Source organism: Monodon monoceros, unplaced genomic scaffold (genome assembly GCF_005190385.1).
Source record: "Monodon monoceros isolate NGI ecotype Baffin Bay Population unplaced genomic scaffold, NGI_Narwhal_1 Super_Scaffold_18, whole genome shotgun sequence".
NCBI lineage: Eukaryota > Metazoa > Chordata > Mammalia > Artiodactyla > Monodontidae > Monodon > Monodon monoceros.
The window spans coordinates 131,938,267-131,954,231 of NW_021703774.1; positions in this window are offsets into that span (position 1 = coordinate 131,938,267).

A 15,965-nucleotide genomic window follows, 5' to 3' on the forward strand; every position below is an offset into this window, starting at 1 on the left:
AGCTGGTTTGGTGGTGCTGAATTATCTTAACTTTTGCTTGTCTGTAAAGGTTTTAATTTCTCCATCAAATCTGAATGAGATCCTTGCTGGGTAGAGTAATCTTGGTTGTAGGTTTTTCTCCTTCATCACTTTAAATTTGTCCTGCCAGTCCCTTCGGGCTTGCAGAGTTTCTGCTGAAAGATCAGCTGTTAACCTTATCGGGATTCCCTTGTGTGTTATTTCTTGTTTTTCCCTTGCTGCTTTTAGTATGTTTCCTTTGTATTTAATTTTTGATAGTTTGATTAATATGTGTCTTGGTGTATTTCTCCTTGGATTTATCCTGTATGGGACTCTCTGTGCTTCCTGGACTTGAGTAACTATTTCCTTTCCCTTATTAGGCAAGTTTTCAACTATAATCTCTTCAGATATTTTCTCAGTCCCTTTCTTTTTCTCTTCTTCTTCAGGAACCCCTATAATTCAAATGTTGGTGCATTTAATGTTGTCCCAGAGGTCTCTGAGACTGTCCTCAGTTCTTTTTATTCTTTTTTCTTTATTCTGCTCTGCAATAGTTATTTCCACTATTTTATCTTCCAGGTCACTTGTCTGTTCTTCTGCCTCAGTTATTCTGCTATTGATCCCTTCTAGAGTATTTTTAATTTCATTTATTGTGTTGTTCATCATTGCTTGTTTCCTCTTTAGTTCTTGTAGGTGCTTGTTAAATGTTTCTTGCATTTTTTTCTGTTCTATTTCCAAGATTTTGGATCATCTTTACTATCAGTATTCTGAATTCTTTTTCACGTAGACTGCCTATTTCCTCTTCATTTGCTAGGTCTGGTGGGTTTTTATCTTGCTCCTTCATCTGCTGTGTGTTTTTCTGTCTTCTCATTTTGGTTATGTTACTGTGTTTGGGGTCTCCTTTTTGCACGCTGCAGGTTCGTAGTTCCCGTTGTTTTTGGTGTCTGTCCCCAGTGGCTATGGTTGGTTCAGTGGGTTGTGTAGGCTTCCTGGTGGAGGGGACTAGTGCCTGTGTTCTGGTGGATGAGGCTGGATCTTGTCTTTCTGGTGGGCAGGTCCACGTCTGGTGGTGTGTTTTGGGGTGTCTGTGGACTTGTTATGAGTATAGGCAGCCTCTCTGCTAATGGGTGGGGTTGTTTTCCTGTCTTGCTAGTTGTTTGGCATAGGGTGTCCAGCACTGTAGCTTGCTGGTCGTTGAGTGAAGCTGGGTGTTGGTGTTGAGATGGAAATCTCTGGGAGATTTTCACTGTTTGATATTTTGCGGAGCTGGGAAGTCTCCTGTGACCAGTGTCCTGAAGTTGGCTCTCCCACCTCAGAGGCACAGCACTGACTCCTGGCCGCAGCACCAAGAGCCTTTCATCCCCACGGCTCAGAATAAAAGGGAGAAAAAGTAGAAAGAAAGGTTAGTAGAAATAGAAAGAAAGAAAGGAGGGAGGGAGGGAGGGAGGGAAGTAGGAAGGAAGGAGGGAAGGAAGGAAAAAAGAAAGAAAGAAGATAAAGTAAAATAAAATAAGATAAAATAATAGTTATTAAAATAAAAAAATAATTATTAAGAAAAAAAAGAAAAAAGTTAAAAAAAAGAAACGGACGGATAGAACCCTAGGACAAATGGTGACAGCAAAGCTATACAGACAAAATCTCACACAGAAGCATACACATACACACTCACAAAAAGAGGAAAATGGGAAAAAATCATAAATCTGGCTCTCGAAGTCCACCTCCTCAATTTGGGATGATTCGTTGTCTATTCAGGTATTCCACAGATGCAGGGTATATCAAGTTGATTGTGGAGCTTTAATGCGCTGCTTCTGAGGCTGCTGGGAGAGATTTCCCTTTCTCTTCTTTGTTCGCACAGCTCCCGGGGCTCAGCTTTGGATTTGGCCCCGCCTCTGCGTGTAGGTCGCCGAAGGGCGTCTGTTCTTCGCTCAGACAGGAGGGGGTTAAAGGAACCGCTGATTCGGGGGCTCTGGCTCCCTCAGGCTGGGGAGAGGGTGGGGCGCGGAGTGCGGGCGAGCGTGCGATGGCAGAGGCCTGCCTGACGTTGCACCAGCCTGAGGCCCGACGTGCTTTCTCCCGGGGGAGTTGTCCCTGGATCCCGGGACCCTGGCAGTGGCGGGCTGTACAGGCTCCCTGGAAGGGGGGTGTGGGTAGTGACCTGTGCTCGCACACAGGCTTCTTGGTACCAGGCGGCAGCAGCAGCCTTAGCGTCTCATGCCCATCTCTGGGGTGCGCGCTTTTAGCCGCGGCTTGCACCCGTCTCTGGAGCTCCTTTAAGCAGCGCTCTTAATCCCCTCTCCTCGCGCACCAGGAAACAAAGAGGGAAGAAAAAGTCTCTTGCCTTTTCGGCAGGTCCAGACTTTTCCCCGGACTCCCTCCCGGCTAGCCGTGGCGCACTAACCCCCTGCAGGCTGTGTTCACACCGCCAACCCCAGTCCTCTCTCTGCGCTCCAACTGAAGCCCGAGCCTCAGCTCCCAGCCCCGCCCGACCCAGCGAGTGAGCAGACATCTCAGGCTGGTGAGTGCTGTTCGGCCCTGATCCTCTGTGCGGGAATCTCTCCGCTTTGCCCTCCGCACCCCTGTCGCTATGTTCTCGTCCGTGACTCCGAAGCTTCCCCCCTCCGCCACCCGCAGTCTCCGCCCGCGAAGGGGCTTCCCGTTGTGTGGAAACCTTTCCTCCTTCACAGCTCCCTCCCACTGGTGCAGGTCCCATCCCTATCCTTTTGTCTCTGTTTATTCTTTTTTCTTTTGCCCTACCCAGGTACGTGGGGAGTTTCTTGCCTTTTGGGAGGTCTGAGGTCTTCTGCCAGCGTTCAGTAGGTGTTCTGTAGGAGTTGTTCTACGTGTAGATGTCTTTCTGGTGTATCTGTGGGGAGGAAGGTGATCTCCATGTCTTACTCTTGCGCCATCTTCCCGGAAGCCCTCTTCGACCCTCGTTTTTTTAAAGATGGAAAACTAAGGGTTCTGTGTAGCTCTGTAACTTGCCTGGGGTCAGTGGTTACCAAGTGGCAGAGGGACATTTAAGCCCAGGTCATCCTTGACCACTTCCTTATTGAGGAGGTTGTGGAGACTAATACTGGTGCCCATTTTATCTCCTGATATGCACGGGCATACAATTCTCTCTTCAGGCTGGGGGTTTATTATTATTATTTTTTCATCCTTGTGTCATCTTTCAAAAGTGCTGGATTATAAAACCCCTTTTAGGAATTGTTCTACAATCATTTCCTGGACTAAGTAGATCCTACTTTTCTATTAAAGACAAAATTGTGCTCAGAGCATCAAAACCTGACAAGCACCCTTCCCTTCCCCAGAATGTGTACAATGTTTTCAAACTAAACAAACAACAATTTATTGAGCTTATTTACTATGTGCAAAGCACTGTTCTAAATTCTTTGTACAGTTTATTCATTTACTCCTTATAATAACCTTAAGAGATAGATATTACTATTATAATCAATATTTTCAGAGGGGGAAATAGAGGCACAGAATGGATGAATTGTTAGCCCAACATCATGGACCCTAGAGCTTGGATTTGGAGTCCGATCATTTGTTTGCAGAGTTCAGTGTTTAATCGTTCTGCCTGTTATTGTTTGATTTCTGGACTGGGGGACAAGGGAGAGAATGAAAGAGGTCAGGGAACCATCATGCACTGGTGTTGGGCTGCACCCTGCAGGCCTGCAAGCCTTGTCGTTGCCCAGCCTTGAGACTGAAGAAAGGGCCCAGAGACATATATAGAGACATCAGTGGTTTATTGGACAGGACATCTTAGGCAAAAGGTCCTAGAGCGACACCCTACCATTGACGGCAGGTGGCAAGCAGGACATGGCAGCGGGCTTTGCTACTTGGGGGAGGAGGATACCATTTATAGGGGGAATTGACATCAGGTGGGCTCACCAGTTACCAGGGACTAATTAAGCCCTGTAATTAAAAGGATTGGGTAGTCATGTGAGTGAAGCAGGGACTGGTTAAGCAGGGGATTACAGAGAACGAGAGAACAGCCATCTTGAATGGCCTGACTGTACAGCCGGGCACTGACTGGGGGCCAGCACTCTGCACAGGATGCATGTGTGTCATCTCACTTTATTCTTCTAACTATGTGTTTCCTGCACATTCTAACTCCTAAGGGAAGCCAAGGCATCCTCCCCACCTTTCACTTCTCTGCTAGGAGCGAAGAACTCTGATAATAGCCCGAGCACACGGTAGAGCTCCTTTAGGAAGGAGTGGGGAGTTTAGTGAGAGGAGTGAAAGGAATATCAATGAATTAAGTTTTGAAAAAAGGGGAAATGATCTGTCTTGGACAGCCTTTCCTTGCAGCCTGTATTAGGAGCCCTGCAGGAAATACTCTTTAACCGAAGAGAATTTAGTAATAGAATCAAATAGAATGGGGCAGGGCTAAATGAACCAGCAGGTGATGTTGATGTAGTCAGGAACTAGGACCAGTGGAAAGTCATTCTTTCCCCTAGGCCTTAAGGTGAAAGAGAAGAGGGTGTTCCCGGACCCCAGGAAGTAGAGTCACCTGGCAGGAGCCATAGCCACAGAGGGACGTAGACACTGCCAGAACTTCAGTGCTGATAGGTGGAGGAAGCAGGGAAGAAATACCTCCTCTCTCTCCTCTTGACTTGGGTTTTCTGCTAGTACGTCCCACTGGGCAAACTCAACTGGAAACTTAAAGGTAAGGAGCTCTGGAGATGTTAGCCTTGCGGGTCAGCCTCCCGGCAGAAGAAAGGTAGAGAGTGGATCTGGGAGGGTGCGACTGGCACCGGAGGACAGCTAGCGCAGGGCTGGGGCCATAAGATGAGCCTAAGCTGACCTCCAGTTGGGAGATTCCCTTGGCTCTCCCCCTTCCGTGGAGCATAAACAGGATCACAAAAGGAGAAACGGACATTGTGCTTAGGGCATCAGCTCTGTGCTTTAGGGAGAAGTGCTGTCTCTCTTTTGGGATTGGATTTGGCAAGGTTCTTCCTGCTGTGGAAATGGTCAGATTTAAGATTGGGACGTGGTTAAGGAAAAGGCCCAAGGAGTAGTTATTTGCCTAAATTCTTGTCTGGTTCTTAAGCTGGAGGAGAAAAAAGAGATTTTTTCGGAAATTGTATGGACAACCAGAGAGGGCTCTGGAGCTGAAGTCCTGGCTAGTAGTAGACAGGATGTTTTCCTAGAAGGTTGTTTATTCACCTTGGAACAGCACAGCGGAGGCATGACGGATATGGTAAATTAGAACTCAGCATCCATTCTTACCCTCCTCGTAGTGCACTTTTCTGTACTGCAGCATTTTGAAAGGTCATTTTCAAGACTCCTTTCTTAGACTCCCCTGCAGTTGGGGTTCTAGTTGTCATTGGAGTTTGGCCAATCAGATCGGCTTGTGTGAGATTTAGAAGTGAGGGAGGCCTTGCTTCTGCTACTTCTGCTGGAAACTGGCAGAGTCTTGATTTTTTTTTTTTTTCTGCAGTTGCAGGAACAGAGGTTTCTCTGTCCATGAACCAGCTTCATGGGGGTTGAGATGCAGGGTGTCTGTGGCAGTGCAGCTGGAGGGGATTGCAACAGGCACCACGTGGCTCTGCAGCTAGCAGCCGTAGTCATAGCCTCCTAATCACGGCTGTTTCCTGATCACAGTGGCTTCCTCACTACGGCCATGAAGATGGATTTGTTGCTGGGTGGCTTCTGATGGTACAAGAAGCAGCAGCTCTCTTGTGACCTATGGCATGGCTTTGGGAGTTTATTCTTGAAAATTCAACCTTGAGCTTGTCTTCAGCCAATAACCCTCTCGGACATTTAATCCCTGTAATCAATACCATTTCTGCCTCAACTAGCTAGGGTGGATATTCTCCTCTGAAGCTTCTCCTCTGAAGACTCACCCACTCCTTAAACAAAAGAGGCGGCCATAGTAATAATAATACTATCATTAAGTGCTCACTGTATACTGAGTGTTCCAAGCAAAGCACCTTACATGAATTATTTTCTTCAGTTCTCATGACAATCCTGTTAGGTGTGATATTAATCTTTGTTTTATAGGTGAGAAAGCTGAGTTCTACAGTTACTTGCTCCATGTCACCAGGTTTTACGTGGTGAGAATGCAATACAGTCTACTTCTAGCTCCTGGGCTATTGAATCTTTGTTCCATGAGGCAGGTAAGCTGAAGTATCTGGGATTCCAGATCTCAGGCATCGTCTCCTGTTTTAAGATGTAATTAATACAACCCAAAGAGGAAATGGAGGCCTAGAGACAGGGTGTATTTGGCCCAAGGTCATGTGGATAGTAAGTGGCCAAGCTGGGATTCAAATACGTCTCCTTGACTTGAAAATCTATGCTCTGGTCCACTTCAGTTCCTGTTGCCCCATGACAGCCCTACAAGCCCAAGAAGACAGCTCTCATATCTCAGTGACTCTTCTCTGCAAATTAAATGTGCTGAGTACTTTCAGGTGCACCTCTGTGGGCTCTCTCTCCACCTGGATCACCCTCCCCCAGTTTGCGGATGTCCCTCTTCAAGTTTGTCACCTAGGACAGATCACAGAGCTCCCTGTGTGGTGTGACAAGCACAGCAAAGCCCCCAGCATGCAGGCTCTTAATCTCGGTCAGACTCTTGAAGTGGACAGGAGCAAATCTCTCTCTTGCCGCCATCTTCCCACAAAAGCCTTCCCAGTGGGACCTGTTCCCTTTGCCTTTGAGGAAGACGTGACATATATATTTCCACACAAATTAAGAGCTTTTCTTTGGCCAGGCCATTCCAAGCAGGAGGTTGGGTTTGGTCTCCTGTCTGTTCCAGAACTGGAGTGGACTTCTGAGGAGTTACTTATGGGCAGAATGCTAATTACTTAACTACAAATATGTAAATACTTTGAAAATAAATTCATCACAATATATTAGGCACCACACTGTAATTAAGCTCAATTTGGTATTATTAGCGGTATTAATGTCATGTTGCTCTTGCCTGTTCCTAATGAATATATTAACCCAGCCTTGCTGCCACCATCCATGTGGGTGCATTATGATGATGACGATAATAGACACATAATTAGAGCATTATTGCTTTGCTTGCAAATTGTGGAGAGAAATGTCATTGTCTTTGGAATCTGAATGACTGTCCTGACTGGATGTGTTAGATGTGGCCTGGGGATTGTGTGGTCTGGAAATAAGCATTAGCAGCTTTGTCATCTTAGTTCGTAGCTCTTGAAAGAGAGAGCCTTCTGGTTCTCGTTCATGGATTAGGGTAAATCAACAGAAACAGAGTGTGGAGCGGGGAACCACCAGAAAGGTGTTTGGTATAGCATGGCAGTGAGTTTGTCATTCCAAATCGTAGCAGAGGAGAGGAGCTGTGTCTGGACGTGAAACAGGAGGGGGGGGGTGATGGTGAGGCAAGATATAAGTCTGCAAGGAGGTCAGGGTTCAAGGAGGGGGGGGGAAGAAAATAGTCCTCAGCTCCATCTATCCTTACAATAACTCTGTGAGGTAGGAACCAGTCCCTCAAAGATGCAGAGTAGGCAACATCTCAAAGACATTAGAGCTGCCCAAGGTCACACAGTAATAAGTGGCAGAGCCAGAATTTGAAATCAGTTTGTGCATAAAAAGTTCAAGGTAGGGCACTCTAAAAACTTAGGACCAAGCGGACTTACATTGTGCCAATCCTTGAATAATTTCAAGGATTTATTCACCAGACTCTCAGCAGATACCTTTTGTGAGCCCTTTGCTCTGAGCTGGGTGATTTCAGCGGGTGCTACAAACACACCCATCCAAGGTGCTTATGATCTGCCTCTAGAAGCACATGAGAGAAAGATCAGCTGGGCCAACGCACAACAAAGAATGATACAGTTAAATCTTTTACTCCCAATTCAGGGCTGGGTTGGGAGCATGTTGATGTTATATATCCAAGTTTTGAGTATTGGTGGCATGGTCGGATATTAATTCTGATTTGGAGCAAACTGATGGAACCAGAGAGATGGCCGTGGCTAGAGAGAGAAAGAACTTAGCAGGAGAAGGAAACATGACCAACTGTGAAATTCCCTGGACAAACAATTCCTTGAATGTTAAAATTGGAAGATGTCTTAGAGGTAGGATCATCCACTGGCTTCCTTTTACTAGTGAAATGACTCACCTGGGCTATCAGTCAGTTCAGATAGTAAAAAAAAAAACCTCAAGGAATAGAAGAAGCTAGAAGCCAAATGGGATGGAGAGGCAACCTAGGGACTGTCAAAAGCAGATAGCTGTGACTTTCCTGAGGGCTAAAGGGCCAATAGGAGGAGGTGGAGTTATCAGAGGTCCAGAGCCAGGCCCATCTTGTAGGAGCTAGGGCCTTAGGACTCTGGGAAACTTAGAACTCTTGCAACGCAGCAAGATCTGGAGCTATTGTGATACACAGCAGTTGCAAGATACAGCACCTGAGGCAGAGCAAGAGAAGAAGAAATGCCCTGGCTTTTCCCCTTCTCCTGTCCTCCAGCCTCCTGCTTCATTGAGAGCATCTCAGTGGCTACACCTGCTGGGAAGCCAGTAGTTAAAGAAGCCTGGAAAATATCGTTCCTGACACAATGAAAGAAGCAGAGGAAGGGCTGGGGAAGGGATCAGAAAGGAAAAGGGCAGGACTTGGACTAGAATTCAGGTCTGAGTTCAATACAATATGTTTCGCATTGAGATGACAGTGTGGTTTATTTATCACACGTGGTTCTCATTGAGAAGTAAGAGAGAAATAATGGTGGTAAAAATGATCTTAGAGATATCTGGATATTTCTCATAATATTTTATGAGAAAGTTTACCAAGAATTTTCTCATAAAATATTTCATTGAATCCTCATGAACCTTGTGAGAGACAATATCAGTCCCATTTTATAGGTGAGGAAATTAGAAGCTAAAGGGGCCAAGGAGAGTCTTACAGTTTCACACCTGGTACAGTTTCAGACCAGAATTTGACCCCAGATGTATTTTACTCCAAAACCAAGGAGCTCATGGAAAGGAAGAAGGAGATGCCAAAATCCAGGGGTCTCTGAATTTGCATAAGCATAGGGCTGGAAGCAGAGCTAGCAAAAACAAATGCTCGCTGCCATTCTGCCAAAGGAAGTGCATGGCTGACGAACTCTTGTCATTTACGTAGGGCCACTAGGGCGCTCTTAAGAACTCACCCTCACCTCTGTCTCCACAATACACTGCAGTGTGCAAAAGATGTTCATGAAGAATTAAATTTCATTTTTCCGACTACCCTTAGAGATCAGGTGGTTGGGGACAAATGGTAGAACAGAATCTTAGAAAGATGAAGTGACTTAACTTGGAGCTCATCACTGACCATCCCATCATGCAACTTAGACTTCAGCTAAACTTACTTCCACTCTCCAAACAAATAACATCTCTGGCTTTGCATTTGCTGCTCTCTTCCTCTGCCTAGAATAATCTTCTCCCTCAAAGAACTTTCCCTGGTTGACTTAGTTTGTTCCTCCTCTAGCTCCTGTAGCGATTTGTTCTTGACTCTGTTGTATTGCTGTGTAGGTATTTGCTCACTTATCGATCTGTAGTAGACTCTAGGAGACTGTGAACTCCTTGATGACAAAGACTAGGTCTTAATTATTTCTCTAGATTTTACTGAATAAATGAATGAACGGGTGCATGCATAACTGAGACTCCAGCCCAGTTCTGCTGGATCCTTCTTGCCACTGGTCTCTCTTTCAAAGCAGCAGTTTTGCAAGCAGATGAGAAAGCTGTTCACCAAGGAGTGTAGCTGGGGCTGGTAGTATGGTTTTTTATAAATTTCTAAACCATCTTTTCTTTCCCTTTTAACAGGAGAGATTGTGCCAGGAATTAAGTTCTCTTCCTGAGACTAGTTTTGCCGAATTAGCAATTCCTAATCAATTAGATGAAAGGGTTTTCTCTAAACATGCCATGTCTTAATATTTTTTATTTTGCAGCAAAGCTATGAGAGAGGGTAAGAGAGCAAGGATGTGGCCGAGGGTCTCAGGCACACGTGAGAGAGTGGTAGAATTGCAGTGCCATGGCAGGGGATGGGACTGGGATGGGAGGATGACCTGCAGTCAAAACTGAGTCTTCCCTTTCCAATAGGGCACAGGCCCCCCTAGTTTCTCCAGGGGCGTCCAGCCCCAAGAAGAGCAAGAGCAAGAGTTGAAGCAATTGTGACAGGTTCACAGTGGGAGGGAATCCAGCATGTACACTCTTCTCCCATTTTCTAGTTGAGGAAATGGAGGCTTAAAGAGACAGAGTGACGACTCAGTGTCAGAGCAGAGACTCACCCACTCCTCATTATAGCTCTTAAGCATTTACCTGTACCCAGGCCACTGCGATGAGTAACATATGTGACTCTTGCCTGCCCAGGATCCATTTTCTTTCCTCTAGTACCCTGATTCTCCCTTGGGGCACTGATTCTTCTCTACTAAATAGTATCTTCGTGGGTCTGTCAATCAAAGTGCCTTCCCATCCTCCTACCCTTCCTAGCCAAGGGGCTGGCAAATGAGTCAAACTTAGGCAGTTAGATTCTCTTTTCCTGGAATTTGGAGTATTGTGACATGGATGTTGAAAATAGAGAACTGCATCCAGGAGGCAGGGACCACCTCTGCCTCCCTGCTCCCTAGGTCCTACCCTGCATCTTTTCCCAGGCCTGCTGCTTCAGCTTTTCGTTGGAGCCATGAGATTCTCATCCTTCTCTATTTGGTTAAGATAACCAGAGCTGATTTTTACTGGCTGGGCCCAAAGGATCCTAAATGGTCCACTTTCCCATCCAGGACTAGTAAGAACAGCCAGAAGACAGGGAGAGGAAGGAAGATAACCGCTCCCATGTGTGTGGCCCTTAACTAACGCTGTCCAGTAGACCTATCAAGTGAGACAATAGGAAAGTAAACATTTCCCAGTGGCCACATCAAAAAAAAAAAAAAGAAAAGAAAAAAGCATAAAAGATGAAATTCATTTAAAAAATAAATTTCAACTCAATATATCCAAAAGATCATTTCAATATGTAACCAGCTAAAAGTTATTGAGATACTTTACTTTTTTATACTAAATATTTGAAAGCCTGTATGTATTTTACACTTTCACATTTCAATTTGGGTGCTAAATTTTCATCAGAAACACTTGTTTCATCAGAAACACTTGATCTGTATTAAGATTTCATAAAATAGACTGTTGAAAAAGTAGATTCACATACCCAAATTGGGAATACCTGGACATTTTCTAGTAACTGAATTGAATATTAATTTTTAATTTAACTGAAGTTAAAGATTCAATGTCTCTGTCACACCAGCCACATTTTAAGTGCTCATAGCCACCTGTAGTTAGTGGCTACTCTATTGGACAGTGTAGCCCTTTACAGTTAACACCTTTATCACAACATGTCTCATTAAAGCCTCCCAGCTGTGAGGGAAGAATTATTACTTATTAATACTATCATCATAAGTAGCATTATCGTACTCGTTCTCCGGATGGGAAAATGGAGGTTCAGAGAGATTAAATAAATTGCTTAGGTCAACAGAGCTGGGAAGCGCTAGGTTCAGAGCCTGAAATGTGTGACTAGCTATGTCAGGCCAGGGTCTCTGGGCTCATCCACACAGGGGTGGCCTTGGATCAGAGTACAGCTGAGACTCTAACACCAATATGCTGTATCACCTGGGACACACTGCTCGTCTCCTCTGAGATGCCATTTACCCGTCTTGTAAAATAAGATGGTGGGACTGCATCCTCACCGAGACTCCTGGCTACTTTAGTATTCTACATCTCTCTGAGGGCACATGGGTGGAAAACAGGATGTAATAGAAGCTGCTGTTTATTGAGGTTTACCCCATGCCACACACAGTTATAAGCACTTTACTTGAATGCCTCATTTGGTCCTCTCAATAGTGCTATAACGAGGGGTCTAATTATATCACCGTTTAATAAGTTAAGAAATGGAAGCCGAGCAATGTACCCAAATTCAACAGCCAGTTGGTGGCAGAGCTGAGATTATATCCCTTGCTGGCTGGCCGCTGTGGCAGGTACCTTATCAGCTGGAAACATAGCCCCTGAAATGTGGGCTCAATGAAGGTACGGATTCTGTTTTGTTCATTGCTCTGATCCTGGTGCCTGGCACATAGATGGTACTTAATAAATAATTGTTGAATGAATAAATACATGAATCGATGGGGAGGAAGAGAAAGCCCAATGTTGTGCAGATTTAGTTCTTGAATATTTTGGTCTCTGGGGCATTTCACAAGTGCGAGTAGGTATTTTGTATTCTAAATAAACTAATTCCTGAATGCATTCATCAGATGAAGTGGAGATATGATTTCTGCATCTGCTTCATTTGTTTTTGTCTTCTCTCTAGCACATACATATTCCCCAAGGGCAACCAGTGACTGTGAGAAAGTCCAGTGGAACCCACATCTAAGTGGAAAATAGATTTCTTTTCTTTTTCTGAAACCTAGATAAAGAAAATCGTACAGGATGTGATGCCAAGTATTACAAACCACACAAAATTATGATAATTTTTTACCTGAATATTTTCTGTTAACATTTTTTTACTTTTTCAGACACCCCTTCACCATAGCCTAGATCTTTGGCTATATATAGGTAAATATTTTTCCATACTATGGCACAGTGCTAAACTCAGAATTGAAAAGCCTCTTTTCTTTCCTAGACTTGCCATATACTTGTTGTGTGACCTTGGGTAAGGTTTTTCACTTCTTTAGTGCTCTTTTTTCTTATTTTTAAAATGAAAGGAAGGTCTAAAAGGCTTCTCAATTTGTGACCCTCTACAATTCTGTGCTTTTCCCTATAGATAGTCATAGAAATAAAAACATTACTGCTTGCACGTGATTCTTTGAATATGTCATTCATTCACTCATTCACACAAGAAATGTGGAATACTTACTTGACACCAGGCATCACTCTAGGTATGGGGGATATAGAAACAAAAACAAAATAAAAACAAAACAAAGCACAAGTCTTTGCCCTCAAGTTCCTCCTAGTCTCGATGAGGACACTAAGAAGAAAGCAGACAGTTACAACGCAGTGGGGTGAGCTTTCTGCTGGAAGATGCTGTAGGAGCACATATCAGTGGTACCCAAACCAGCCTGGGGGTCAGGGAAGTCTTTTAGAGTGTGACAGCACATGAGCTGCTCCTGAAAGATGAGTGTGAGTTAGAGAAAATGTGAAAAGAAAGCATTTCAGGCAAAAAATAATATTCACAACTGGGAGAAATGAGAGATTCTGGAATCTGCATGGATAGTTCAGAATGGCTGGAGCACAGGGGTGTGAGGCAAGTATCAGGAGGTGAGGTCAGGGAGGGGATCAGAGGCCAGATCACCAAGGCCCAGAGTGCAGAACAAGGGTGTTTGGACTCAGCAATGGGCAGCCACTGAAAAGCGTTAAGTAAGGAAGTGATGTGGTCAGATTTACATCCTGGGATGATTCCTTCACCTACAGTGTGGAGGCTGACCCAGAGGGCATCTCAGGAAGCAAAAAGACCAGTTGGAAGTTGTAAAAATAGAGTAGGGGAGAGTTGGCAGTTTCTGAAGCAGGAAAGAAGCAGTGAAGTTGGAGAGGATGGGTCAGATTTGAGAGGTAAAGTCTATGGGATGTGAAGATGAGGGCTGGAGAGCATCAAGTTTGGGGTGTGGGCCACGGGTGGACCATGGTATTTTCTACTAAGATGGGGAGCGTGATATAGAGGTCTCTATGATTCCCTAATGTCGAGAGATAGGTTCTTAGCAGCTCTGACTGTTCTGTTTGGGGGGTGTTTCCATTCCATTTAGCTTCAGAATATGTTCTATATTAAATACTGTCAGTGTAATTACAGAATATGATACACTGTAATTATGCTCTATAATTACATTTTCTTCCATTAGCAGCACGGCATTCCCACTCAACGCAGGCCCCCAGCACACACAGCTGTTAGCATGGTGGGGACTGCAGAGGCCACCTGGAGCAGATCTAGGTCTGTCCTTCTCAGCCTTTGTCAAATGTTACAGTGGGAATCACAAAGAGGCCGTGCAGTGTAATGGCTAAGAACATGGGCTTTGGAAGCAGGCTGCCCAGGTTTGAATGACATTACCACTTACTAGCTGTGGGGCTCAGGCAAATTACTTAATGTTTCTGTGCCTCAGTTTTTCTGTGTTTAGAAAGAAGAGTATAGATCCTACCTCACAGAGTTATTTTTAAGAATAAATGAGATAATGAGTGATAATTACCTAGCATGGTGGCTATCAAATTTTAGCCCTCAGTACAAGATTTTATTGATGAGAAGGGATGACAAAGGGGGACCCTGCCCGTCTTCAGGCTCCTGGACTAACAACTTGCCTCCATGGACATGGAGGAGATTGTAATACACCAAGTGCTAAGCTATTAGTGAATGATGTTATCACATCATAGAGTGAGAGAATGTTCCTAAAACTCACCTAATCCTCTTCTCCCTAACCTCAGTTTATAAATGAGTCAACTGAGGCCCAGAATAACCAACTTTTCACATTGATCACTAGTCTCAGAGATACCTCAAACTGGGATTCTGATTCTGGACTCCTTATTCTTTGACCAGCGCTAGGGACTGAAACTTTAACTTATTTAAATAAATATCTCTAGATTTTACAAAGCATGTAGCATGCGTTCTTTTTTAAATGTTTGAAGAGCATTTAACATTTCATTATTTTAATTTTTTAAGATTTTATTTTTTAGAGTAGGTTTAGGTTTACAAATTGAGAAGCGGGTACAGAGATTTTTTCCCATATACTGCCTGCCTCCACACATGCATAACATCACCCCATTTTTTTTTAAAGATTTTTTTTTTGATGTGGACCATTTTTAAAGTCTTTATTGCATTTGTTACAGTAGTGTTTTTGTTTTATGTTTGGGTTTTTTGGCCGCGAGGCATGTGGGATCTCAGCTCCCTGACCAGGGATCGAACCTGCACCCCCTGCATTGGAAGGCGAAGTTTTAACCACTGGACTGCCAGAGAAGTCCCAACATCACCAAATGTTGACTTTATTCACCAGAAGGGTACATTTTTAACAGGGTTGAACCTACATTGACACATCATAATCACTCAAAGTCCAGAGCTTATCTTAGAGTTCATTCTTGGTATTGTACATTTATGGGTTTGCATGAATGTATAATGACATATATCCAACATGATGGTCTCGTACAGAGTATTTTCACTGCCCTAAAAATCCTCTGTGCTCCAGCTATTCATCTCTTCACTCCCCACCCTCCCCCTTTACCCCCTGAAACTATTGATCTTTTTATTGTCTCCATAGTTTAGCCTTTTCCAGTATGTCATGTAGTTGGAATTATACAGTATTTAGCTTTTCCAGACTGACTTTTTTCACTTAGCAATATGCATGCAAGTTTTGTTCATGTCTTTCCATGGCTTGATAGCTCATTTGTTTTTGGCACTGAACAATAGTCTGTTGTCTGGATGTACCATAGTTGATTTCTCCATTCACCTACCAAAGGCATCTTGGTTGCTTCCATGATTTGACAGTTATGAATATGTAACATGCATTCTTTTATTCCATCCTGAAATGAGTCTAATAAATAGTGTCCCTATTTTATAGGTGAAGTAAAAAAGCGTAGAAACTGAGTGTAGGGGAGATTAGTGACTTTTCCAAGGATACCCATTTAGGAAATGTTAGACCTGGAGTTTGAATCCTCATCTCTAATGCTCTTCCTTCGTATTCCTTTTCTTTTCCTCCACAAACATTTATCGAGCATCTGCTCAGTAGTAGATACTGTAATACACACCATGGGGATACAAGGCTGCCTGCCTACTAGAGTTTTCCTCTCAGATGCTCAGTAGGATATATGCCAAATTCTACCATGGACGGTATGATGTGGTAAATGCCGGTTGGCTACTGCAGACCTGAGTGTTCCATGAGTATAACGAACGTGGTGGGATGGCGGGGAAAGTGGGTGATGCTTCTGACTGAGATGATCATGGAAGAGTCGGTAACTGTGCTAAACCGTGACAGGTGACAATGGGGTCAGAAGTGAATTAGAACGCTTTTTGGTTTGAAGTGACAAAAAAC